A 24,361-nucleotide genomic window follows, 5' to 3' on the forward strand; every position below is an offset into this window, starting at 1 on the left:
TCTCAGAGGGCTTTTTACAGTTTTTCTATTCCCAATTAGCCGTTTAAGTGTACTTATTGAAAGTAGTAATTCTTTCATAGGCCGCCCTTTCTTAGTATTTGACGTTCCTTATATTGCGGTATGAGGCTTCGCAGTAGGTTGCAAACATTCATCACCCATGACTGTCCCCAATTGAGCTCAGAAGCTCAATGTCTATCATGACCTCTCTTTTAGAATGTCCAAGAGCAAGCAAACTATTCCTCCAGGAGAGGGCGCCAACAGACTACTAAAGAGATCATCATTACTCAAAGAAAACCCCAAAAACCAATGCATGATAGGAATAAACAGGTAACTTTCTTTGGAGTGGAAGCGGAGAGATCGCACCAGATGCCAATTCTAGATGTTATCACACCTGTGGTCACTGCAGCAGCAGGTGAATCCACTTTGTCCAAAAGGGATCTATTCCATTCAATTGCAAATGATCTAGATAAGACAGAGAACTGCAGCACGGGGACATAGCCGAGTTGGTCAGGTTGAGTGGTGATGAGTTTGCTATTTGGATGAATAAAGAAAGTCAAAAGTGTGAAAGATAAAAAACAAAAGGAGGAAGTGTGAAAAGTGAATGGGCCAAATTGAGGTGCATATGAAGACGTATGCTTTCTTCCAATTCATTAAATCGGGCTAATATGAATCAGGTGAATTGAGTTCTGCTTTTGGAAACTGGGTTAAGAAGGGGTGCACCGTTCCTGGAGGTACTGCAATACCAGGTCAATGCGTGGAGTGGACAGAGCAAGCTCTTTTTCCATCTCCCTGTTCTAAAAATCCATTTAATATATGGTCCCCAGATAGGGGACGTATCAGATATTAAACTGATAAGAACAGATACTACACTTGATCTTAGCCAAAAGGCCGAGAAGCGATAACCAGAATTGGTTTGGGCCTCGAGTGGCACCCTGGCCTATGCCGGACACATCTTAGGGAGAGAGAGCGAGAGGGAGACAAACCCACGCCTACACAAGACATTTTGTCACCCAAGCCAACCCTTGAAAAGGCTGCTTTGCAGAGCCAAAACAAGAAGAATGGTGCGTTTTGCAGCCGCCGCCCACTGCAATGAATCTGAATAACTCCTCCTTTAGGGCGCAAGCAACTCCCCTCCCCCTTGCAGTCTTTCCAATTCACGATACAAAAAGACGGACAGGACAGGTTGCCTGACTTTCCGTCACTGCCACCCTTTGCCATCCTTACCCGTAGAAAGCCCTTTCATCATCCCCAAACCCTAATCTTTTCCCTTTCCTTCCCAGCCCCCAAACCCTGCCCTCTGTACCTTTCTCACCACCCGCTTCCCTTCTCCTGTCATCCCCCTACCACCCGGGAAAAAAAGAGATTGCCCCCTCCTTCCACTAGCCCACCCTCCCACCCAAAGAACAACTTCTTCTGCGCAGCTTGTTTTCTAGGCAGCAGCGCTATTGTGATGTCATCGGGGGGCATTGTGACAAGCCGCCAGTGTTCCGTCTCTTCATGTTGTGCACAGTTCAAACGGAAAATACATCAACAGGCAGACTACAGAAAAGCTTACTATCAAAGGTTAGAGGGGGGCTTTCTCAGAGGGCTTTTTACAGTTTTTCTATTCCCAATTAGCCGTTTAAGTGTACTTATTGAAAGTAGTAATTCTTTCATAGGCCGCCCTTTCTTAGTATTTGACGTTCCTTATATTGCGGTATGAGGCTTCGCAGTAGGTTGCAAACATTCATCACCCATGACTGTCCCCAATTGAGCTCAGAAGCTCAATGTCTATCATGACCTCTCTTTTAGAATGTCCAAGAGCAAGCAAACTATTCCTCCAGGAGAGGGCGCCAACAGACTACTAAAGAGATCATCATTACTCAAAGAAAACCCCAAAAACCAATGCATGATAGGAATAAACAGGTAACTTTCTTTGGAGTGGAAGCGGAGAGATCGCACCAGATGCCAATTCTAGATGTTATCACACCTGTGGTCACTGCAGCAGCAGGTGAATCCACTTTGTCCAAAAGGGATCTATTCCATTCAATTGCAAATGATCTAGATAAGACAGAGAACTGCAGCACGGGGACATAGCCGAGTTGGTCAGGTTGAGTGGTGATGAGTTTGCTATTTGGATGAATAAAGAAAGTCAAAAGTGTGAAAGATAAAAAACAAAAGGAGGAAGTGTGAAAAGTGAATGGGCCAAATTGAGGTGCATATGAAGACGTATGCTTTCTTCCAATTCATTAAATCGGGCTAATATGAATCAGGTGAATTGAGTTCTGCTTTTGGAAACTGGGTTAAGAAGGGGTGCACCGTTCCTGGAGGTACTGCAATACCAGGTCAATGCGTGGAGTGGACAGAGCAAGCTCTTTTTCCATCTCCCTGTTCTAAAAATCCATTTAATATATGGTCCCCAGATAGGGGACGTATCAGATATTAAACTGATAAGAACAGATACTACACTTGATCTTAGCCAAAAGGCCGAGAAGCGATAACCAGAATTGGTTTGGGCCTCGAGTGGCACCCTGGCCTATGCCGGACACATCTTAGGGAGAGAGAGCGAGAGGGAGACAAACCCACGCCTACACAAGACATTTTGTCACCCAAGCCAACCCTTGAAAAGGCTGCTTTGCAGAGCCAAAACAAGAAGAATGGTGCGTTTTGCAGCCGCCGCCCACTGCAATGAATCTGAATAACTCCTCCTTTAGGGCGCAAGCAACTCCCCTCCCCCTTGCAGTCTTTCCAATTCACGATACAAAAAGACGGACAGGACAGGTTGCCTGACTTTCCGTCACTGCCACCCTTTGCCATCCTTACCCGTAGAAAGCCCTTTCATCATCCCCAAACCCTAATCTTTTCCCTTTCCTTCCCAGCCCCCAAACCCTGCCCTCTGTACCTTTCTCACCACCCGCTTCCCTTCTCCTGTCATCCCCCTACCACCCGGGAAAAAAAGAGATTGCCCCCTCCTTCCACTAGCCCACCCTCCCACCCAAAGAACAACTTCTTCTGCGCAGCTTGTTTTCTAGGCAGCAGCGCTATTGTGATGTCATCGGGGGGCATTGTGACAAGCCGCCAGTGTTCCGTCTCTTCATGTTGTGCACAGTTCAAACGGAAAATACATCAACAGGCAGACTACAGAAAAGCTTACTATCAAAGGTTAGAGGGGGGCTTTCTCAGAGGGCTTTTTACAGTTTTTCTATTCCCAATTAGCCGTTTAAGTGTACTTATTGAAAGTAGTAATTCTTTCATAGGCCGCCCTTTCTTAGTATTTGACGTTCCTTATATTGCGGTATGAGGCTTCGCAGTAGGTTGCAAACATTCATCACCCATGACTGTCCCCAATTGAGCTCAGAAGCTCAATGTCTATCATGACCTCTCTTTTAGAATGTCCAAGAGCAAGCAAACTATTCCTCCAGGAGAGGGCGCCAACAGACTACTAAAGAGATCATCATTACTCAAAGAAAACCCCAAAAACCAATGCATGATAGGAATAAACAGGTAACTTTCTTTGGAGTGGAAGCGGAGAGATCGCACCAGATGCCAATTCTAGATGTTATCACACCTGTGGTCACTGCAGCAGCAGGTGAATCCACTTTGTCCAAAAGGGATCTATTCCATTCAATTGCAAATGATCTAGATAAGACAGAGAACTGCAGCACGGGGACATAGCCGAGTTGGTCAGGTTGAGTGGTGATGAGTTTGCTATTTGGATGAATAAAGAAAGTCAAAAGTGTGAAAGATAAAAAACAAAAGGAGGAAGTGTGAAAAGTGAATGGGCCAAATTGAGGTGCATATGAAGACGTATGCTTTCTTCCAATTCATTAAATCGGGCTAATATGAATCAGGTGAATTGAGTTCTGCTTTTGGAAACTGGGTTAAGAAGGGGTGCACCGTTCCTGGAGGTACTGCAATACCAGGTCAATGCGTGGAGTGGACAGAGCAAGCTCTTTTTCCATCTCCCTGTTCTAAAAATCCATTTAATATATGGTCCCCAGATAGGGGACGTATCAGATATTAAACTGATAAGAACAGATTTTTTGATTTAATGAAGCTTTCCAAAGCACCGCAAAAAATGCATGACCGAAGTCACACCAAAAACAGTGCAAAGGCTAGGATTCGTGTGGACCCCTCCGTGAGGAGAGGGTCCCCAAAAATCAACCCCGTCCCTCCGAGCCAGAAGGCCACAGCAAGGGTCAGGGATCTTCGGTGCTCCCCCAAGCCGAAGCCTGGTTGAGCCTTGTCGTTGCTCCCAGCGTCCACCCAGGCATCTTACCCAAGTGGAGTAGAGAGCTACTAGTTGTTGGTTTCGCAGCCGAAACTGCCCGGACCGTCAACCGGTGTTGGTTTCTCAGCCCAAGGCTAACCGGACCTCCAACCGGGTGTTGGTTTCTCAGCCGAAGCTGACCCGGACCTCCAACCGGGTGTTGGTTTCTCAGCCGAAGCTGACCCAGACCTCCAACCGGGTGTTGGTTTCTCAGCCGAAGCTGACCCGGACCTCCAACCGGGTGTTGGTTTCTCAGCCCAAAGCTGAACGGACCTCCGACCATGATTATAAAAATTTCCCTTCCTAGCCAGAAGGCCGGGATAGAGCAATATGCTCAGAAAGTATGAAAGGGCAAGGTACGGTGTGCTACAGAGCCCAAGGCTCGCCGGGGTCCCAAGCCAGCAAGCTCAGACTCACTCCAGGGTCGTCAGTCCTGGGGCACATTGCACCATAGCCCCCACACTTACTCAGTCTAATAGCCTCGATCCTGGTAGGGCCATGTTTTCCTCTAGATGAATATACTATACATCAAGAGTACTAGCAAGCGCAACCTTCCAGTGTGCATTGCATCTGCCGAGCCTCACAGATACTACACTTGATCTTAGCCAAAAGGCCGAGAAGCGATAACCAGAATTGGTTTGGGCCTCGAGTGGCACCCTGGCCTATGCCGGACACATCTTAGGGAGAGAGAGCGAGAGGGAGACAAACCCACGCCTACACAAGACATTTTGTCACCCAAGCCAACCCTTGAAAAGGCTGCTTTGCAGAGCCAAAACAAGAAGAATGGTGCGTTTTGCAGCCGCCGCCCACTGCAATGAATCTGAATAACTCCTCCTTTAGGGCGCAAGCAACTCCCCTCCCCCTTGCAGTCTTTCCAATTCACGATACAAAAAGACGGACAGGACAGGTTGCCTGACTTTCCGTCACTGCCACCCTTTGCCATCCTTACCCGTAGAAAGCCCTTTCATCATCCCCAAACCCTAATCTTTTCCCTTTCCTTCCCAGCCCCCAAACCCTGCCCTCTGTACCTTTCTCACCACCCGCTTCCCTTCTCCTGTCATCCCCCTACCACCCGGGAAAAAAAGAGATTGCCCCCTCCTTCCACTAGCCCACCCTCCCACCCAAAGAACAACTTCTTCTGCGCAGCTTGTTTTCTAGGCAGCAGCGCTATTGTGATGTCATCGGGGGGCATTGTGACAAGCCGCCAGTGTTCCGTCTCTTCATGTTGTGCACAGTTCAAACGGAAAATACATCAACAGGCAGACTACAGAAAAGCTTACTATCAAAGGTTAGAGGGGGGCTTTCTCAGAGGGCTTTTTACAGTTTTTCTATTCCCAATTAGCCGTTTAAGTGTACTTATTGAAAGTAGTAATTCTTTCATAGGCCGCCCTTTCTTAGTATTTGACGTTCCTTATATTGCGGTATGAGGCTTCGCAGTAGGTTGCAAACATTCATCACCCATGACTGTCCCCAATTGAGCTCAGAAGCTCAATGTCTATCATGACCTCTCTTTTAGAATGTCCAAGAGCAAGCAAACTATTCCTCCAGGAGAGGGCGCCAACAGACTACTAAAGAGATCATCATTACTCAAAGAAAACCCCAAAAACCAATGCATGATAGGAATAAACAGGTAACTTTCTTTGGAGTGGAAGCGGAGAGATCGCACCAGATGCCAATTCTAGATGTTATCACACCTGTGGTCACTGCAGCAGCAGGTGAATCCACTTTGTCCAAAAGGGATCTATTCCATTCAATTGCAAATGATCTAGATAAGACAGAGAACTGCAGCACGGGGACATAGCCGAGTTGGTCAGGTTGAGTGGTGATGAGTTTGCTATTTGGATGAATAAAGAAAGTCAAAAGTGTGAAAGATAAAAAACAAAAGGAGGAAGTGTGAAAAGTGAATGGGCCAAATTGAGGTGCATATGAAGACGTATGCTTTCTTCCAATTCATTAAATCGGGCTAATATGAATCAGGTGAATTGAGTTCTGCTTTTGGAAACTGGGTTAAGAAGGGGTGCACCGTTCCTGGAGGTACTGCAATACCAGGTCAATGCGTGGAGTGGACAGAGCAAGCTCTTTTTCCATCTCCCTGTTCTAAAAATCCATTTAATATATGGTCCCCAGATAGGGGACGTATCAGATATTAAACTGATAAGAACAGATACTACACTTGATCTTAGCCAAAAGGCCGAGAAGCGATAACCAGAATTGGTTTGGGCCTCGAGTGGCACCCTGGCCTATGCCGGACACATCTTAGGGAGAGAGAGCGAGAGGGAGACAAACCCACGCCTACACAAGACATTTTGTCACCCAAGCCAACCCTTGAAAAGGCTGCTTTGCAGAGCCAAAACAAGAAGAATGGTGCGTTTTGCAGCCGCCGCCCACTGCAATGAATCTGAATAACTCCTCCTTTAGGGCGCAAGCAACTCCCCTCCCCCTTGCAGTCTTTCCAATTCACGATACAAAAAGACGGACAGGACAGGTTGCCTGACTTTCCGTCACTGCCACCCTTTGCCATCCTTACCCGTAGAAAGCCCTTTCATCATCCCCAAACCCTAATCTTTTCCCTTTCCTTCCCAGCCCCCAAACCCTGCCCTCTGTACCTTTCTCACCACCCGCTTCCCTTCTCCTGTCATCCCCCTACCACCCGGGAAAAAAAGAGATTGCCCCCTCCTTCCACTAGCCCACCCTCCCACCCAAAGAACAACTTCTTCTGCGCAGCTTGTTTTCTAGGCAGCAGCGCTATTGTGATGTCATCGGGGGGCATTGTGACAAGCCGCCAGTGTTCCGTCTCTTCATGTTGTGCACAGTTCAAACGGAAAATACATCAACAGGCAGACTACAGAAAAGCTTACTATCAAAGGTTAGAGGGGGGCTTTCTCAGAGGGCTTTTTACAGTTTTTCTATTCCCAATTAGCCGTTTAAGTGTACTTATTGAAAGTAGTAATTCTTTCATAGGCCGCCCTTTCTTAGTATTTGACGTTCCTTATATTGCGGTATGAGGCTTCGCAGTAGGTTGCAAACATTCATCACCCATGACTGTCCCCAATTGAGCTCAGAAGCTCAATGTCTATCATGACCTCTCTTTTAGAATGTCCAAGAGCAAGCAAACTATTCCTCCAGGAGAGGGCGCCAACAGACTACTAAAGAGATCATCATTACTCAAAGAAAACCCCAAAAACCAATGCATGATAGGAATAAACAGGTAACTTTCTTTGGAGTGGAAGCGGAGAGATCGCACCAGATGCCAATTCTAGATGTTATCACACCTGTGGTCACTGCAGCAGCAGGTGAATCCACTTTGTCCAAAAGGGATCTATTCCATTCAATTGCAAATGATCTAGATAAGACAGAGAACTGCAGCACGGGGACATAGCCGAGTTGGTCAGGTTGAGTGGTGATGAGTTTGCTATTTGGATGAATAAAGAAAGTCAAAAGTGTGAAAGATAAAAAACAAAAGGAGGAAGTGTGAAAAGTGAATGGGCCAAATTGAGGTGCATATGAAGACGTATGCTTTCTTCCAATTCATTAAATCGGGCTAATATGAATCAGGTGAATTGAGTTCTGCTTTTGGAAACTGGGTTAAGAAGGGGTGCACCGTTCCTGGAGGTACTGCAATACCAGGTCAATGCGTGGAGTGGACAGAGCAAGCTCTTTTTCCATCTCCCTGTTCTAAAAATCCATTTAATATATGGTCCCCAGATAGGGGACGTATCAGATATTAAACTGATAAGAACAGATACTACACTTGATCTTAGCCAAAAGGCCGAGAAGCGATAACCAGAATTGGTTTGGGCCTCGAGTGGCACCCTGGCCTATGCCGGACACATCTTAGGGAGAGAGAGCGAGAGGGAGACAAACCCACGCCTACACAAGACATTTTGTCACCCAAGCCAACCCTTGAAAAGGCTGCTTTGCAGAGCCAAAACAAGAAGAATGGTGCGTTTTGCAGCCGCCGCCCACTGCAATGAATCTGAATAACTCCTCCTTTAGGGCGCAAGCAACTCCCCTCCCCCTTGCAGTCTTTCCAATTCACGATACAAAAAGACGGACAGGACAGGTTGCCTGACTTTCCGTCACTGCCACCCTTTGCCATCCTTACCCGTAGAAAGCCCTTTCATCATCCCCAAACCCTAATCTTTTCCCTTTCCTTCCCAGCCCCCAAACCCTGCCCTCTGTACCTTTCTCACCACCCGCTTCCCTTCTCCTGTCATCCCCCTACCACCCGGGAAAAAAAGAGATTGCCCCCTCCTTCCACTAGCCCACCCTCCCACCCAAAGAACAACTTCTTCTGCGCAGCTTGTTTTCTAGGCAGCAGCGCTATTGTGATGTCATCGGGGGGCATTGTGACAAGCCGCCAGTGTTCCGTCTCTTCATGTTGTGCACAGTTCAAACGGAAAATACATCAACAGGCAGACTACAGAAAAGCTTACTATCAAAGGTTAGAGGGGGGCTTTCTCAGAGGGCTTTTTACAGTTTTTCTATTCCCAATTAGCCGTTTAAGTGTACTTATTGAAAGTAGTAATTCTTTCATAGGCCGCCCTTTCTTAGTATTTGACGTTCCTTATATTGCGGTATGAGGCTTCGCAGTAGGTTGCAAACATTCATCACCCATGACTGTCCCCAATTGAGCTCAGAAGCTCAATGTCTATCATGACCTCTCTTTTAGAATGTCCAAGAGCAAGCAAACTATTCCTCCAGGAGAGGGCGCCAACAGACTACTAAAGAGATCATCATTACTCAAAGAAAACCCCAAAAACCAATGCATGATAGGAATAAACAGGTAACTTTCTTTGGAGTGGAAGCGGAGAGATCGCACCAGATGCCAATTCTAGATGTTATCACACCTGTGGTCACTGCAGCAGCAGGTGAATCCACTTTGTCCAAAAGGGATCTATTCCATTCAATTGCAAATGATCTAGATAAGACAGAGAACTGCAGCACGGGGACATAGCCGAGTTGGTCAGGTTGAGTGGTGATGAGTTTGCTATTTGGATGAATAAAGAAAGTCAAAAGTGTGAAAGATAAAAAACAAAAGGAGGAAGTGTGAAAAGTGAATGGGCCAAATTGAGGTGCATATGAAGACGTATGCTTTCTTCCAATTCATTAAATCGGGCTAATATGAATCAGGTGAATTGAGTTCTGCTTTTGGAAACTGGGTTAAGAAGGGGTGCACCGTTCCTGGAGGTACTGCAATACCAGGTCAATGCGTGGAGTGGACAGAGCAAGCTCTTTTTCCATCTCCCTGTTCTAAAAATCCATTTAATATATGGTCCCCAGATAGGGGACGTATCAGATATTAAACTGATAAGAACAGATACTACACTTGATCTTAGCCAAAAGGCCGAGAAGCGATAACCAGAATTGGTTTGGGCCTCGAGTGGCACCCTGGCCTATGCCGGACACATCTTAGGGAGAGAGAGCGAGAGGGAGACAAACCCACGCCTACACAAGACATTTTGTCACCCAAGCCAACCCTTGAAAAGGCTGCTTTGCAGAGCCAAAACAAGAAGAATGGTGCGTTTTGCAGCCGCCGCCCACTGCAATGAATCTGAATAACTCCTCCTTTAGGGCGCAAGCAACTCCCCTCCCCCTTGCAGTCTTTCCAATTCACGATACAAAAAGACGGACAGGACAGGTTGCCTGACTTTCCGTCACTGCCACCCTTTGCCATCCTTACCCGTAGAAAGCCCTTTCATCATCCCCAAACCCTAATCTTTTCCCTTTCCTTCCCAGCCCCCAAACCCTGCCCTCTGTACCTTTCTCACCACCCGCTTCCCTTCTCCTGTCATCCCCCTACCACCCGGGAAAAAAAGAGATTGCCCCCTCCTTCCACTAGCCCACCCTCCCACCCAAAGAACAACTTCTTCTGCGCAGCTTGTTTTCTAGGCAGCAGCGCTATTGTGATGTCATCGGGGGGCATTGTGACAAGCCGCCAGTGTTCCGTCTCTTCATGTTGTGCACAGTTCAAACGGAAAATACATCAACAGGCAGACTACAGAAAAGCTTACTATCAAAGGTTAGAGGGGGGCTTTCTCAGAGGGCTTTTTACAGTTTTTCTATTCCCAATTAGCCGTTTAAGTGTACTTATTGAAAGTAGTAATTCTTTCATAGGCCGCCCTTTCTTAGTATTTGACGTTCCTTATATTGCGGTATGAGGCTTCGCAGTAGGTTGCAAACATTCATCACCCATGACTGTCCCCAATTGAGCTCAGAAGCTCAATGTCTATCATGACCTCTCTTTTAGAATGTCCAAGAGCAAGCAAACTATTCCTCCAGGAGAGGGCGCCAACAGACTACTAAAGAGATCATCATTACTCAAAGAAAACCCCAAAAACCAATGCATGATAGGAATAAACAGGTAACTTTCTTTGGAGTGGAAGCGGAGAGATCGCACCAGATGCCAATTCTAGATGTTATCACACCTGTGGTCACTGCAGCAGCAGGTGAATCCACTTTGTCCAAAAGGGATCTATTCCATTCAATTGCAAATGATCTAGATAAGACAGAGAACTGCAGCACGGGGACATAGCCGAGTTGGTCAGGTTGAGTGGTGATGAGTTTGCTATTTGGATGAATAAAGAAAGTCAAAAGTGTGAAAGATAAAAAACAAAAGGAGGAAGTGTGAAAAGTGAATGGGCCAAATTGAGGTGAATATGAAGACGTATGCTTTCTTCCAATTCATTAAATCGGGCTAATATGAATCAGGTGAATTGAGTTCTGCTTTTGGAAACTGGGTTAAGAAGGGGTGCACCGTTCCTGGAGGTACTGCAATACCAGGTCAATGCGTGGAGTGGACAGAGCAAGCTCTTTTTCCATCTCCCTGTTCTAAAAATCCATTTAATATATGGTCCCCAGATAGGGGACGTATCAGATATTAAACTGATAAGAACAGATACTACACTTGATCTTAGCCAAAAGGCCGAGAAGCGATAACCAGAATTGGTTTGGGCCTCGAGTGGCACCCTGGCCTATGCCGGACACATCTTAGGGAGAGAGAGCGAGAGGGAGACAAACCCACGCCTACACAAGACATTTTGTCACCCAAGCCAACCCTTGAAAAGGCTGCTTTGCAGAGCCAAAACAAGAAGAATGGTGCGTTTTGCAGCCGCCGCCCACTGCAATGAATCTGAATAACTCCTCCTTTAGGGCGCAAGCAACTCCCCTCCCCCTTGCAGTCTTTCCAATTCACGATACAAAAAGACGGACAGGACAGGTTGCCTGACTTTCCGTCACTGCCACCCTTTGCCATCCTTACCCGTAGAAAGCCCTTTCATCATCCCCAAACCCTAATCTTTTCCCTTTCCTTCCCAGCCCCCAAACCCTGCCCTCTGTACCTTTCTCACCACCCGCTTCCCTTCTCCTGTCATCCCCCTACCACCCGGGAAAAAAAGAGATTGCCCCCTCCTTCCACTAGCCCACCCTCCCACCCAAAGAACAACTTCTTCTGCGCAGCTTGTTTTCTAGGCAGCAGCGCTATTGTGATGTCATCGGGGGGCATTGTGACAAGCCGCCAGTGTTCCGTCTCTTCATGTTGTGCACAGTTCAAACGGAAAATACATCAACAGGCAGACTACAGAAAAGCTTACTATCAAAGGTTAGAGGGGGGCTTTCTCAGAGGGCTTTTTACAGTTTTTCTATTCCCAATTAGCCGTTTAAGTGTACTTATTGAAAGTAGTAATTCTTTCATAGGCCGCCCTTTCTTAGTATTTGACGTTCCTTATATTGCGGTATGAGGCTTCGCAGTAGGTTGCAAACATTCATCACCCATGACTGTCCCCAATTGAGCTCAGAAGCTCAATGTCTATCATGACCTCTCTTTTAGAATGTCCAAGAGCAAGCAAACTATTCCTCCAGGAGAGGGCGCCAACAGACTACTAAAGAGATCATCATTACTCAAAGAAAACCCCAAAAACCAATGCATGATAGGAATAAACAGGTAACTTTCTTTGGAGTGGAAGCGGAGAGATCGCACCAGATGCCAATTCTAGATGTTATCACACCTGTGGTCACTGCAGCAGCAGGTGAATCCACTTTGTCCAAAAGGGATCTATTCCATTCAATTGCAAATGATCTAGATAAGACAGAGAACTGCAGCACGGGGACATAGCCGAGTTGGTCAGGTTGAGTGGTGATGAGTTTGCTATTTGGATGAATAAAGAAAGTCAAAAGTGTGAAAGATAAAAAACAAAAGGAGGAAGTGTGAAAAGTGAATGGGCCAAATTGAGGTGCATATGAAGACGTATGCTTTCTTCCAATTCATTAAATCGGGCTAATATGAATCAGGTGAATTGAGTTCTGCTTTTGGAAACTGGGTTAAGAAGGGGTGCACCGTTCCTGGAGGTACTGCAATACCAGGTCAATGCGTGGAGTGGACAGAGCAAGCTCTTTTTCCATCTCCCTGTTCTAAAAATCCATTTAATATATGGTCCCCAGATAGGGGACGTATCAGATATTAAACTGATAAGAACAGATACTACACTTGATCTTAGCCAAAAGGCCGAGAAGCGATAACCAGAATTGGTTTGGGCCTCGAGTGGCACCCTGGCCTATGCCGGACACATCTTAGGGAGAGAGAGCGAGAGGGAGACAAACCCACGCCTACACAAGACATTTTGTCACCCAAGCCAACCCTTGAAAAGGCTGCTTTGCAGAGCCAAAACAAGAAGAATGGTGCGTTTTGCAGCCGCCGCCCACTGCAATGAATCTGAATAACTCCTCCTTTAGGGCGCAAGCAACTCCCCTCCCCCTTGCAGTCTTTCCAATTCACGATACAAAAAGACGGACAGGACAGGTTGCCTGACTTTCCGTCACTGCCACCCTTTGCCATCCTTACCCGTAGAAAGCCCTTTCATCATCCCCAAACCCTAATCTTTTCCCTTTCCTTCCCAGCCCCCAAACCCTGCCCTCTGTACCTTTCTCACCACCCGCTTCCCTTCTCCTGTCATCCCCCTACCACCCGGGAAAAAAAGAGATTGCCCCCTCCTTCCACTAGCCCACCCTCCCACCCAAAGAACAACTTCTTCTGCGCAGCTTGTTTTCTAGGCAGCAGCGCTATTGTGATGTCATCGGGGGGCATTGTGACAAGCCGCCAGTGTTCCGTCTCTTCATGTTGTGCACAGTTCAAACGGAAAATACATCAACAGGCAGACTACAGAAAAGCTTACTATCAAAGGTTAGAGGGGGGCTTTCTCAGAGGGCTTTTTACAGTTTTTCTATTCCCAATTAGCCGTTTAAGTGTACTTATTGAAAGTAGTAATTCTTTCATAGGCCGCCCTTTCTTAGTATTTGACGTTCCTTATATTGCGGTATGAGGCTTCGCAGTAGGTTGCAAACATTCATCACCCATGACTGTCCCCAATTGAGCTCAGAAGCTCAATGTCTATCATGACCTCTCTTTTAGAATGTCCAAGAGCAAGCAAACTATTCCTCCAGGAGAGGGCGCCAACAGACTACTAAAGAGATCATCATTACTCAAAGAAAACCCCAAAAACCAATGCATGATAGGAATAAACAGGTAACTTTCTTTGGAGTGGAAGCGGAGAGATCGCACCAGATGCCAATTCTAGATGTTATCACACCTGTGGTCACTGCAGCAGCAGGTGAATCCACTTTGTCCAAAAGGGATCTATTCCATTCAATTGCAAATGATCTAGATAAGACAGAGAACTGCAGCACGGGGACATAGCCGAGTTGGTCAGGTTGAGTGGTGATGAGTTTGCTATTTGGATGAATAAAGAAAGTCAAAAGTGTGAAAGATAAAAAACAAAAGGAGGAAGTGTGAAAAGTGAATGGGCCAAATTGAGGTGCATATGAAGACGTATGCTTTCTTCCAATTCATTAAATCGGGCTAATATGAATCAGGTGAATTGAGTTCTGCTTTTGGAAACTGGGTTAAGAAGGGGTGCACCGTTCCTGGAGGTACTGCAATACCAGGTCAATGCGTGGAGTGGACAGAGCAAGCTCTTTTTCCATCTCCCTGTTCTAAAAATCCATTTAATATATGGTCCCCAGATAGGGGACGTATCAGATATTAAACTGATAAGAACAGATACTACACTTGATCTTAGCCAAAAGGCCGAGAAGCGATAACCAGAATTGGTTTGGGCCTCGAGTGGCACCCTGGCCTATGCCGGACACATCTTAGGGAGAGAGAGCGAGAGGGAGACAAACCCACGCCTACACAAGACATTTTGTCACCCAAGCCAACCCTTGAAAAGGCTGCTTTGCAGAGCCAAAACAAGAAGAATGGTGCGTTTTGCAGCCGCCGCCCACTGCAATGAATCTGAATAACTCCTCCTTTAGGGCGCAAGCAACTCCCCTCCCCCTTGCAGTCTTTCCAATTCACGATACAAAAAGACGGACAGGACAGGTTGCCTGACTTTCCGTCACTGCCACCCTTTGCCATCCTTACCCGTAGAAAGCCCTTTCATCATCCCCAAACCCTAATCTTTTCCCTTTCCTTCCCAGCCCCCAAACCCTGCCCTCTGTACCTTTCTCACCACCCGCTTCCCTTCTCCTGTCATCCCCCTACCACCCGGGAAAAAAAGAGATTGCCCCCTCCTTCCACTAGCCCACCCTCCCACCCAAAGAACAACTTCTTCTGCGCAGCTTGTTTTCTAGGCAGCAGCGCTATTGTGATGTCATCGGGGGGCATTGTGACAAGCCGCCAGTGTTCCGTCTCTTCATGTTGTGCACAGTTCAAACGGAAAATACATCAACAGGCAGACTACAGAAAAGCTTACTATCAAAGGTTAGAGGGGGGCTTTCTCAGAGGGCTTTTTACAGTTTTTCTATTCCCAATTAGCCGTTTAAGTGTACTTATTGAAAGTAGTAATTCTTTCATAGGCCGCCCTTTCTTAGTATTTGACGTTCCTTATATTGCGGTATGAGGCTTCGCAGTAGGTTGCAAACATTCATCACCCATGACTGTCCCCAATTGAGCTCAGAAGCTCAATGTCTATCATGACCTCTCTTTTAGAATGTCCAAGAGCAAGCAAACTATTCCTCCAGGAGAGGGCGCCAACAGACTACTAAAGAGATCATCATTACTCAAAGAAAACCCCAAAAACCAATGCATGATAGGAATAAACAGGTAACTTTCTTTGGAGTGGAAGCGGAGAGATCGCACCAGATGCCAATTCTAGATGTTATCACACCTGTGGTCACTGCAGCAGCAGGTGAATCCACTTTGTCCAAAAGGGATCTATTCCATTCAATTGCAAATGATCTAGATAAGACAGAGAACTGCAGCACGGGGACATAGCCGAGTTGGTCAGGTTGAGTGGTGATGAGTTTGCTATTTGGATGAATAAAGAAAGTCAAAAGTGTGAAAGATAAAAAACAAAAGGAGGAAGTGTGAAAAGTGAATGGGCCAAATTGAGGTGCATATGAAGACGTATGCTTTCTTCCAATTCATTAAATCGGGCTAATATGAATCAGGTGAATTGAGTTCTGCTTTTGGAAACTGGGTTAAGAAGGGGTGCACCGTTCCTGGAGGTACTGCAATACCAGGTCAATGCGTGGAGTGGACAGAGCAAGCTCTTTTTCCATCTCCCTGTTCTAAAAATCCATTTAATATATGGTCCCCAGATAGGGGACGTATCAGATATTAAACTGATAAGAACAGATACTACACTTGATCTTAGCCAAAAGGCCGAGAAGCGATAACCAGAATTGGTTTGGGCCTCGAGTGGCACCCTGGCCTATGCCGGACACATCTTAGGGAGAGAGAGCGAGAGGGAGACAAACCCACGCCTACACAAGACATTTTGTCACCCAAGCCAACCCTTGAAAAGGCTGCTTTGCAGAGCCAAAACAAGAAGAATGGTGCGTTTTGCAGCCGCCGCCCACTGCAATGAATCTGAATAACTCCTCCTTTAGGGCGCAAGCAACTCCCCTCCCCCTTGCAGTCTTTCCAATTCACGATACAAAAAGACGGACAGGACAGGTTGCCTGACTTTCCGTCACTGCCACCCTTTGCCATCCTTACCCGTAGAAAGCCCTTTCATCATCCCCAAACCCTAATCTTTTCCCTTTCCTTCCCAGCCCCCAAACCCTGCCCTCTGTACCTTTCTCACCACCCGCTTCCCTTCTCCTGTCATCCCCCTACCACCCGGGAAAAAAAGAGATTGCCCCCTCCTTCCACTAGCCCACCCTCCCACCCAAAGAACAACTTCTTCTGCGCAGCTTGTTTTCTAGGCAGCAGCGCTATTGTGATGTCATCGGGGGGCATTGTGACAAGCCGCCAGTGTTCCGTCTCTTCATGTTGTGCACAGTTCAAACGGAAAATACATCAACAGGCAGACTACAGAAAAGCTTACTATCAAAGGTTAGAGGGGGGCTTTCTCAGAGGGCTTTTTACAGTTTTTCTATTCCCAATTAGCCGTTTAAGTGTACTTATTGAAAGTAGTAATTCTTTCATAGGCCGCCCTTTCTTAGTATTTGACGTTCCTTATATTGCGGTATGAGGCTTCGCAGTAGGTTGCAAACATTCATCACCCATGACTGTCCCCAATTGAGCTCAGAAGCTCAATGTCTATCATGACCTCTCTTTTAGAATGTCCAAGAGCAAGCAAACTATTCCTCCAGGAGAGGGCGCCAACAGACTACTAAAGAGATCATCATTACTCAAAGAAAACCCCAAAAACCAATGCATGATAGGAATAAACAGGTAACTTTCTTTGGAGTGGAAGCGGAGAGATCGCACCAGATGCCAATTCTAGATGTTATCACACCTGTGGTCACTGCAGCAGCAGGTGAATCCACTTTGTCCAAAAGGGATCTATTCCATTCAATTGCAAATGATCTAGATAAGACAGAGAACTGCAGCACGGGGACATAGCCGAGTTGGTCAGGTTGAGTGGTGATGAGTTTGCTATTTGGATGAATAAAGAAAGTCAAAAGTGTGAAAGATAAAAAACAAAAGGAGGAAGTGTGAAAAGTGAATGGGCCAAATTGAGGTGCATATGAAGACGTATGCTTTCTTCCAATTCATTAAATCGGGCTAATATGAATCAGGTGAATTGAGTTCTGCTTTTGGAAACTGGGTTAAGAAGGGGTGCACCGTTCCTGGAGGTACTGCAATACCAGGTCAATGCGTGGAGTGGACAGAGCAAGCTCTTTTTCCATCTCCCTGTTCTAAAAATCCATTTAATATATGGTCCCCAGATAGGGGACGTATCAGATATTAAACTGATAAGAACAGATACTACACTTGATCTTAGCCAAAAGGCCGAGAAGCGATAACCAGAATTGGTTTGGGCCTCGAGTGGCACCCTGGCCTATGCCGGACACATCTTAGGGAGAGAGAGCGAGAGGGAGACAAACCCACGCCTACACAAGACATTTTGTCACCCAAGCCAACCCTTGAAAAGGCTGCTTTGCAGAGCCAAAACAAGAAGAATGGTGCGTTTTGCAGCCGCCGCCCACTGCAATGAATCTGAATAACTCCTCCTTTAGGGCGCAAGCAACTCCCCTCCCCCTTGCAGTCTTTCCAATTCACGATACAAAAAGACGGACAGGACAGGTTGCCTGACTTTCCGTCACTGCCACCCTTTGCCATCCTTACCCGTAGAAAGCCCTTTCATCATCCCCAAACCCTAATCTTTTCCCTTTCCTTCCCAGCCCCCAAACCCTGCCCTCTGTACCTTTCTCACCACCCGCTTCCCTTCTCCTGTCATCCCCCTACCACCCGGGAAAAAAAGAGATTGCCCCCTCCTTCCACTAGCCCACCCTCCCACCCAAAGAACAACTTCTTCTGCGCAGCTTGTTTTCTAGGCAGCAGCGCTATTGTGATGTCATCGGGGGGCATTGTGACAAGCCGCCAGTGTTCCGTCTCTTCATGTTGTGCACAGTTCAAACGGAAAATACATCAACAGGCAGACTACAGAAAAGCTTACTATCAAAGGTTAGAGGGGGGCTTTCTCAGAGGGCTTTTTACAGTTTTTCTATTCCCAATTAGCCGTTTAAGTGTACTTATTGAAAGTAGTAATTCTTTCATAGGCCGCCCTTTCTTAGTATTTGACGTTCCTTATATTGCGGTATGAGGCTTCGCAGTAGGTTGCAAACATTCATCACCCATGACTGTCCCCAATTGAGCTCAGAAGCTCAATGTCTATCATGACCTCTCTTTTAGAATGTCCAAGAGCAAGCAAACTATTCCTCCAGGAGAGGGCGCCAACAGACTACTAAAGAGATCATCATTACTCAAAGAAAACCCCAAAAACCAATGCATGATAGGAATAAACAGGTAACTTTCTTTGGAGTGGAAGCGGAGAGATCGCACCAGATGCCAATTCTAGATGTTATCACACCTGTGGTCACTGCAGCAGCAGGTGAATCCACTTTGTCCAAAAGGGATCTATTCCATTCAATTGCAAATGATCTAGATAAGACAGAGAACTGCAGCACGGGGACATAGCCGAGTTGGTCAGGTTGAGTGGTGATGAGTTTGCTATTTGGATGAATAAAGAAAGTCAAAAGTGTGAAAGATAAAAAACAAAAGGAGGAAGTGTGAAAAGTGAATGGGCCAAATTGAGGTGCATATGAAGACGTATGCTTTCTTCCAATTCATTAAATCGGGCTAATATGAATCAGGTGAATTGAGTTCTGCTTTTGGAAACTGGGTTAAGAAGGGGTGCACCGTTCCTGGAGGTACTGCAATACCAGGTCAATGCGTGGAGTGGACAGAGCAAGCTCTTTTTCCATCTCCCTGTTCTAAAAATCCATTTAATATATGGTCCCCAGATAGGGGACGTATCAGATATTAAACTGATAAGAACAGATTTTTGATTTAACAGCATCTTTATTATCATGCACTACTCACAAAAAGGTAACAAACCGTGTACAGTGCCGCAGCCCCGTACACACAGAACTATACAATCCTTCTTACATAGCCATAGAGTACGACGCACTAAACTATACATCACACTCCTATGCTTATCCATAACACTCAAGCTGAAAGAAAAAGTTAGACAATAAATAACGACGAACCGGCGATTGGGGGATGGGGGTAGGGGAAAAGGGGGATAGGGTGGGGAAATCACAGGCCCGAAGCTTTATTGAAAGACGCACATAACGGGAAAAGGAGGGAGGGGGCATGGAAGAGGTCTAAACCTCCTCCTCGGCGCTGTCGTCCGGACTGTCCATGATGGAATAGTCTCTGAGCAGGCTGTGGATCAGCCTGCGGCAATCCTGGATAGACATCCTCTCCCTCTTCAAGATGAGCCGGTTCCTGGCGACCCAAATAGCGTCCTTAAAGCAGTTCATAAGGCGCCAAGCCTCCTGGATGGCTCCAACGGTGTGAGTCCCAGGGAAGAGTCCATAAAGTACGGAATGGTACGATAGGCTCCCTCTGGGGACGGAGTTCCTCAGGTCATCCTCCAGGGCAACCAACAGGCGCTGTGCGAAACGGCAGTCCCAAAAGGCGTGCAGCGATGTTTCCTCTACGAAGGGGCACCTTGGGCAGTACCGGGTTTTGCACAGGTTCCGGGCATGCATGAATGACCGGACGGGTAGTCCGCCCTGTATCGCCATCCATGACAAGTCCTTGTGCCCGTTGGTCAATCCAGCCGATGACACGTTTGTCCAAACAGTCTCCAGTGTGTCGTGATGAAGTCCTGGAATGTTCTCCATTTCGTCCTTGGCTCTGATGAGTTTGTGGATAGTCTTTGGCTTCCACAAATCAGGCTTGAGTCCCTCCAGTTGGTGTTCCCTCACAAACCGAACCACGTCTCCGTAGAACCATGGCGCCGTCCAGTTGTAGGGGAAGGAGCTGTCCCACTTGTCCCAGCCTAACCGTCTCCAAAGGGGGAGCAGGAAGAAGCGAGACATGGACCCACCCGCGGAACCTCTCTTGACTCGCAGAGTTCGGCGAACGCAGTCACATACGAAGGAGGATCGCAGGAGGGTGGGGATATCGGGTACGCCCTTCCCACCCTTGCGAGGATCCTTGTACATGATGCTCCGCTTTACTCTGTCCATCTTGGATCCCCAGACAAAACGAAACACCGTCCTGGTAATGGCCCTGCACACGGTGGCAAGGGGGGGCCAGGCCTGGGCCGTGTACTGCAGCACGGGCAGTACCTCGTTACGCAGGACCAGTGCTTTGCCCTCACAGGTGAGGCGTCTGAGGCTCCACAGACCGATCCGTTGGGTGATCTTGGTCAAGCGTTCCTCCCAGGACTTGAGGGCTGCTCCTTCCTTCCCGAACCAGACTCCAAGAACCTTGATGAAATCCGGCTGGATGCTGAAAGGGAAGGGGGCGGAAGAGGCCGGCTGCCAGTCCCCGAAGAGCATGGCTTCCGACTTCCCGCAGTTGACTTTGGCTCCCGAAGCCCGTCCGAAGGTCTCACAGGTCTGGACGAGGGTGTCGACTGAGCGCCGGTCCGCGCAGAAGACGGTCACGTCGTCCATGTAGAGCGAGCACTTGACCTCGAAGCGTTCTGGTCCTGGTGCGGTGATCCCTCTGATCTCTCCATTCCGCCGGATAGCCTCTGCAAAGAGTTCTATAACACAAACAAAAAGAAGAGGTGACAGAGGACAGCCTTGTCTGACCCCTGAGAGGACCGGGAAGGGGTCAGTCTTCCAGCCGTTCACCAACACCGAGCTGTGAATATCAAAATACATTAGTTGGACATACAAGCAAAACATGTTACCCAAACCTAACCTGTGCAGAGCTTTGCCCAGGAACTCATGGGAAACACGGTCGAAGGCCTTTTCCTGATCCAACGAGATCAGGGCTGCGTGCACCCGGCGGGCTTTGATGTACTCGACCGTGTCCCGCATGAGAGCCAGGCTGTCTGCGATGCGACGTCCGGGGATGCCGCAGGTCTGATCCGGGTGGATGATCCGTCCGATAACAGTCTTCAATCTCGTTGCCATCGTCTTGGCCAGGATCTTGTAGTCGACGTTCAGAAGGGTGATGGGACGCCAATTCTTCAGGTCGCACCTCTCTCCTTTACGCTTGTACAGGATCGTGACCATTCCTTCCCTCAGAGATGGAGGCATTCTGCCCTCCACCACCATCTCCTCATACAGCCCTAACAGGTCCGGACAGATTAGGTCTCCCAGCGCTACATAGAGCTCTGCTGGGAGGCCGTCACTGCCCGGTGTCCTGCCAGAACTAAAGGATTTGGCGGCCGAGAGCAGCTCGTCCACCGTCAGAGGAACATCCATGGCCGCCGCGTCTGCAGGGTCAAGATGGTTAGTGATACCTGACAGGAACTTATCGGCGGCCTCGGGGTCAGTAGTCTTGCGGGCGTAGAGTTCGCTGTAGAAGTCGCTGACGACCTTCATCACGTTCTCTTTCCCGCGTCGCATGTTTCCACTCTCGTCTCGTAGTTCATTCATGGGCGTGTGACCGGCGTGGAGTTTCCTGAAAAAGAACGAGTTACATTTCTCACCCTTCTCCAGGTTCTCCACTTTGGAACGGAAGACAATTCGCTCGGACTCCTCCTCGAAGTGCCTTTTCAGGCTCCTCTTAGTCTCCTCCAGCTCCTCTCTCACGTCCCAGCCGCATCGAAGAAGGTCCTGCAGGGAACGCAGCTCACGCTGGAGTCTCCTGAAGTCCCTCCTCTTCAGACACGCCTGTTGTTGACTCTTTGCCTGAAAGAAGAAACGGAACTCGAGTTTAACGTATTCCCACCAGTCAGAAACAGACTGGAAGCCCGCCTTGTAGGCCCGCCACGTGGAGTAGGCAGCTCTAAGCTCCTCCAGAATCTCACCCTTTTCCAGCAGAGAGCAGTTCAGCTTCCAGGAGCCCGGGCCAATGGGGAAGCCATGGCCAAGCACACCTTGAAAGTGAATGGCTCTGTGGTCAGAGAAGAAGCAGGGGACCATCGAGTGCCCACTCCGCCCAACCGCCCGAGAGGTAAACACAAAGTCAATCCTGGAACGCAGCGAGCCATCGGATCGGCACCATGAATAGTTCACGGATCCGTGTCCGATGGAGCCAACAACGTCCACAAGAGAGGCTTCGGTCACCATCTCAATGAGCAGTTTGGATGTGACGTCCAACTTGGCAGCCGTTCCAGAACTGCGTCCATCCTCCTCAATCGGGCAGTTGAAATCCCCGGCCATCACTACCGTCCTGGCGGTAGCGAGCTGAGGGCGCAGGGCTTGGAGGAGCTCCAGTCGATCGCTCTTCACAGGAGAAGCATACACATTGATGAACCTGACAGGTTCTCCCGCCCAGGTGCCATCCACGAGCAGTAACCTGCCGCAGACGATTTCCTGAACAGAGTCCAATGTGAAGGCGCTTCCCCTGATCAGCACGGCGACCCCCGCGGACCTACAGTCGCCCCCGCCAGACCAGTAGGATGGGCCATGGGTCCACTCCCTGGCCAGATGGTTGAAGGACCTAGAGGAGGGAAGGGAGCATTCCTGCAGGAAAAATACATCACTAGACTGAGTGTTAAGGAACGCAAAAATTGTCTGACGTCGGAACTTGTCTCTGATGCTCCTAACATTAATGGAAAAGATGTTAATGTTAGCAGTCATTGGAGGAAAGAGAAAGTTAGAGCAGGCGGTGTGCCTTAGTTACCACTCCGGTCGGGCGGTTCTTCCTCTTTGGCACCTGCTGGTAAGGGTATCTCCAGCAGACCCTCTTCTGCTAGCTGATCAAGCAGGGATGGTGCCTCAGTGGCTTCCGACTCCTCCATTTCTTCTTCGGCCACAAGGGACTCCACCATCTGCTCCAACACGTCCGGTTCTGGGAGGAGGCCATCCTCCTCTTCCTGGGGTGGATTGGGGTCCACAATGAACAGCTTGGAAGGTTCTGCGACAGGACTATCTTCCACCTTCCTTTTCCTTTGGCCTGTACCTGAGGAGACAAGAGCTGGAAAATCCTCCTCGGTGAAAAGTGCAAGAGTGCTGAGGCCCTCTGCTCTCATGGTCTGGGGGGGGAGAGTGGGCTTTGGGGGGGGGGTGAGGAGACCAACTGAGGAGTAGGGAAATGAGGTGGAGGTAGTGGAATCCTCAGTAGGGTTGGCCGGGGGGGGAGGGGTTTGGACAGGGGTGACAGGGGGGGGGACCAGGGAGGGGGCAACAGTTTTCTTACCCTTCTTTTCCCTGGACTCCGTGGCTGCTGGGGCATCAGCTGGAGCCACGGTCGCTGGGTTCTTGGCCGCCTTGTCCTTGGCCTCTGTGGCCTTGGTCGTAGCTGCCTTGGTCGACGAAGCTGTGACTACCCGATACTGGGTCGCCGCGGCAACCCTTGCCCAGGATTTCTCCCGCTGTGGGCAGTCCTTGTAAAGGTGGTCCGCCTGTCCACATAGGTTGCAAGTCTTCTTCTTTGGGCAGTCCTTGGAGCTGTGTCCTGTCACCCGGCAAACCCTGCAGGCGTCCTCCTTGCAGGTCTTCATCGAATGCCCTTTCCCGCCACATTTCCTGCAGTTGTGTGGCATGTCCAGGTAGTAGATGAGACCAAAGGAGTTTCCCAGAGAGAATGTCGGGGGCAGGTGCTGGAGACCATCCTCGGATGCCGGTTCCCTGTGGAGTCGAACGGTTACTGACCACTTACCCGTCCAGAATCCGTTGCCGTTAAGGATGTGGGATGGCTCCCTCACCACTGTGCAGAGACGTCCCAGGAACGTGGAGATGTCTCTTCCTGGGGTGTGCGGGTTCCGCATGGAGACCGTGATCCTCTTCTCATCCCTCTGTATAGGACAGGATCCTAAAAAAGAATGAAAAGGGGAGTCCGGCATCGCTGCGTTCATCGCCTCCCAGTATCTCCTGCAGGCATTCACCGTGGCAAAGGTTACCAGAAAAATGCCAGTCATGAAGGTCTGGACACTCAGGGTTTCCGCCCTGGAGAAGCCCTGATCCAGAATCATCTTCTTGCAGAACACGTCGCTGGACATGTCCGGCAACCTACCATCCACCGCCTTCAGCTTCAGGGCGACCGTCTGCCGCATCCAAGGCTCCAGGGTTGGAGCCTTTTCAGGCGGCGTCCGGGCTCCCTCCGGCTGGCTAGCGTCGGAGGTAGGGGCCTCTTGGGCCGAAGAAGCCTCTGGATGAGCCTTCCTGGAGGTCCCTGGGTCCTGAGCCTTCTTGGCTGCCTTCTCTGGCTTGCTTGCCATGGCTGGTTCCTGCTTGAGTTCCCGGAGC

General features: G+C 48.6%; 11 non-coding genes and 2 pseudogenes across 11 annotated transcripts; all 13 read right to left on the bottom strand.

Moving 5' to 3' along the window:
* Positions 1–709: 709 nt before the first annotated feature.
* On the bottom strand, positions 710–900 carry LOC142271692 (U2 spliceosomal RNA). Its single transcript, XR_012736703.1, has one exon. It is a non-coding gene; the product is annotated as a U2 spliceosomal RNA (small nuclear RNA).
* A 1,387-nt stretch (positions 901–2,287) lies between these two features.
* LOC142271704 (U2 spliceosomal RNA) lies at positions 2,288–2,478 on the bottom strand. Its single transcript, XR_012736714.1, has one exon. It is a non-coding gene; the product is annotated as a U2 spliceosomal RNA (small nuclear RNA).
* A 1,387-nt stretch (positions 2,479–3,865) lies between these two features.
* LOC142271737 (U2 spliceosomal RNA) lies at positions 3,866–4,063 on the bottom strand. The gene has a single exon (XR_012736743.1). It is a non-coding gene; the product is annotated as a U2 spliceosomal RNA (small nuclear RNA).
* A 684-nt stretch (positions 4,064–4,747) lies between these two features.
* LOC142271744 (U2 spliceosomal RNA) lies at positions 4,748–4,874 on the bottom strand (annotated as a pseudogene).
* A 1,387-nt stretch (positions 4,875–6,261) lies between these two features.
* Positions 6,262–6,452, bottom strand: LOC142271717 (U2 spliceosomal RNA). The gene has a single exon (XR_012736725.1). It is a non-coding gene; the product is annotated as a U2 spliceosomal RNA (small nuclear RNA).
* A 1,387-nt stretch (positions 6,453–7,839) lies between these two features.
* Positions 7,840–8,030, bottom strand: LOC142271729 (U2 spliceosomal RNA). Its single transcript, XR_012736736.1, has one exon. It is a non-coding gene; the product is annotated as a U2 spliceosomal RNA (small nuclear RNA).
* Positions 8,031–9,417: 1,387 nt separating this feature from the next.
* On the bottom strand, positions 9,418–9,608 carry LOC142271741 (U2 spliceosomal RNA). Its single transcript, XR_012736746.1, has one exon. It is a non-coding gene; the product is annotated as a U2 spliceosomal RNA (small nuclear RNA).
* Positions 9,609–10,995: 1,387 nt separating this feature from the next.
* LOC142271693 (U2 spliceosomal RNA) lies at positions 10,996–11,186 on the bottom strand. Its single transcript, XR_012736704.1, has one exon. It is a non-coding gene; the product is annotated as a U2 spliceosomal RNA (small nuclear RNA).
* Positions 11,187–12,573: 1,387 nt separating this feature from the next.
* Positions 12,574–12,764, bottom strand: LOC142271695 (U2 spliceosomal RNA). Its single transcript, XR_012736705.1, has one exon. It is a non-coding gene; the product is annotated as a U2 spliceosomal RNA (small nuclear RNA).
* A 1,387-nt stretch (positions 12,765–14,151) lies between these two features.
* LOC142271696 (U2 spliceosomal RNA) lies at positions 14,152–14,342 on the bottom strand. The gene has a single exon (XR_012736706.1). It is a non-coding gene; the product is annotated as a U2 spliceosomal RNA (small nuclear RNA).
* A 1,387-nt stretch (positions 14,343–15,729) lies between these two features.
* On the bottom strand, positions 15,730–15,920 carry LOC142271697 (U2 spliceosomal RNA). Its single transcript, XR_012736707.1, has one exon. It is a non-coding gene; the product is annotated as a U2 spliceosomal RNA (small nuclear RNA).
* Positions 15,921–17,307: 1,387 nt separating this feature from the next.
* LOC142271698 (U2 spliceosomal RNA) lies at positions 17,308–17,498 on the bottom strand. The gene has a single exon (XR_012736708.1). It is a non-coding gene; the product is annotated as a U2 spliceosomal RNA (small nuclear RNA).
* Positions 17,499–18,885: 1,387 nt separating this feature from the next.
* LOC142271736 (U2 spliceosomal RNA) lies at positions 18,886–19,089 on the bottom strand (annotated as a pseudogene).
* Positions 19,090–24,361: the final 5,272 nt, after the last annotated feature.

Source organism: Anomaloglossus baeobatrachus, unplaced genomic scaffold, assembly GCF_048569485.1.
Source record: "Anomaloglossus baeobatrachus isolate aAnoBae1 unplaced genomic scaffold, aAnoBae1.hap1 Scaffold_3384, whole genome shotgun sequence".
NCBI classification, from domain to species: domain Eukaryota; kingdom Metazoa; phylum Chordata; class Amphibia; order Anura; family Aromobatidae; genus Anomaloglossus; species Anomaloglossus baeobatrachus.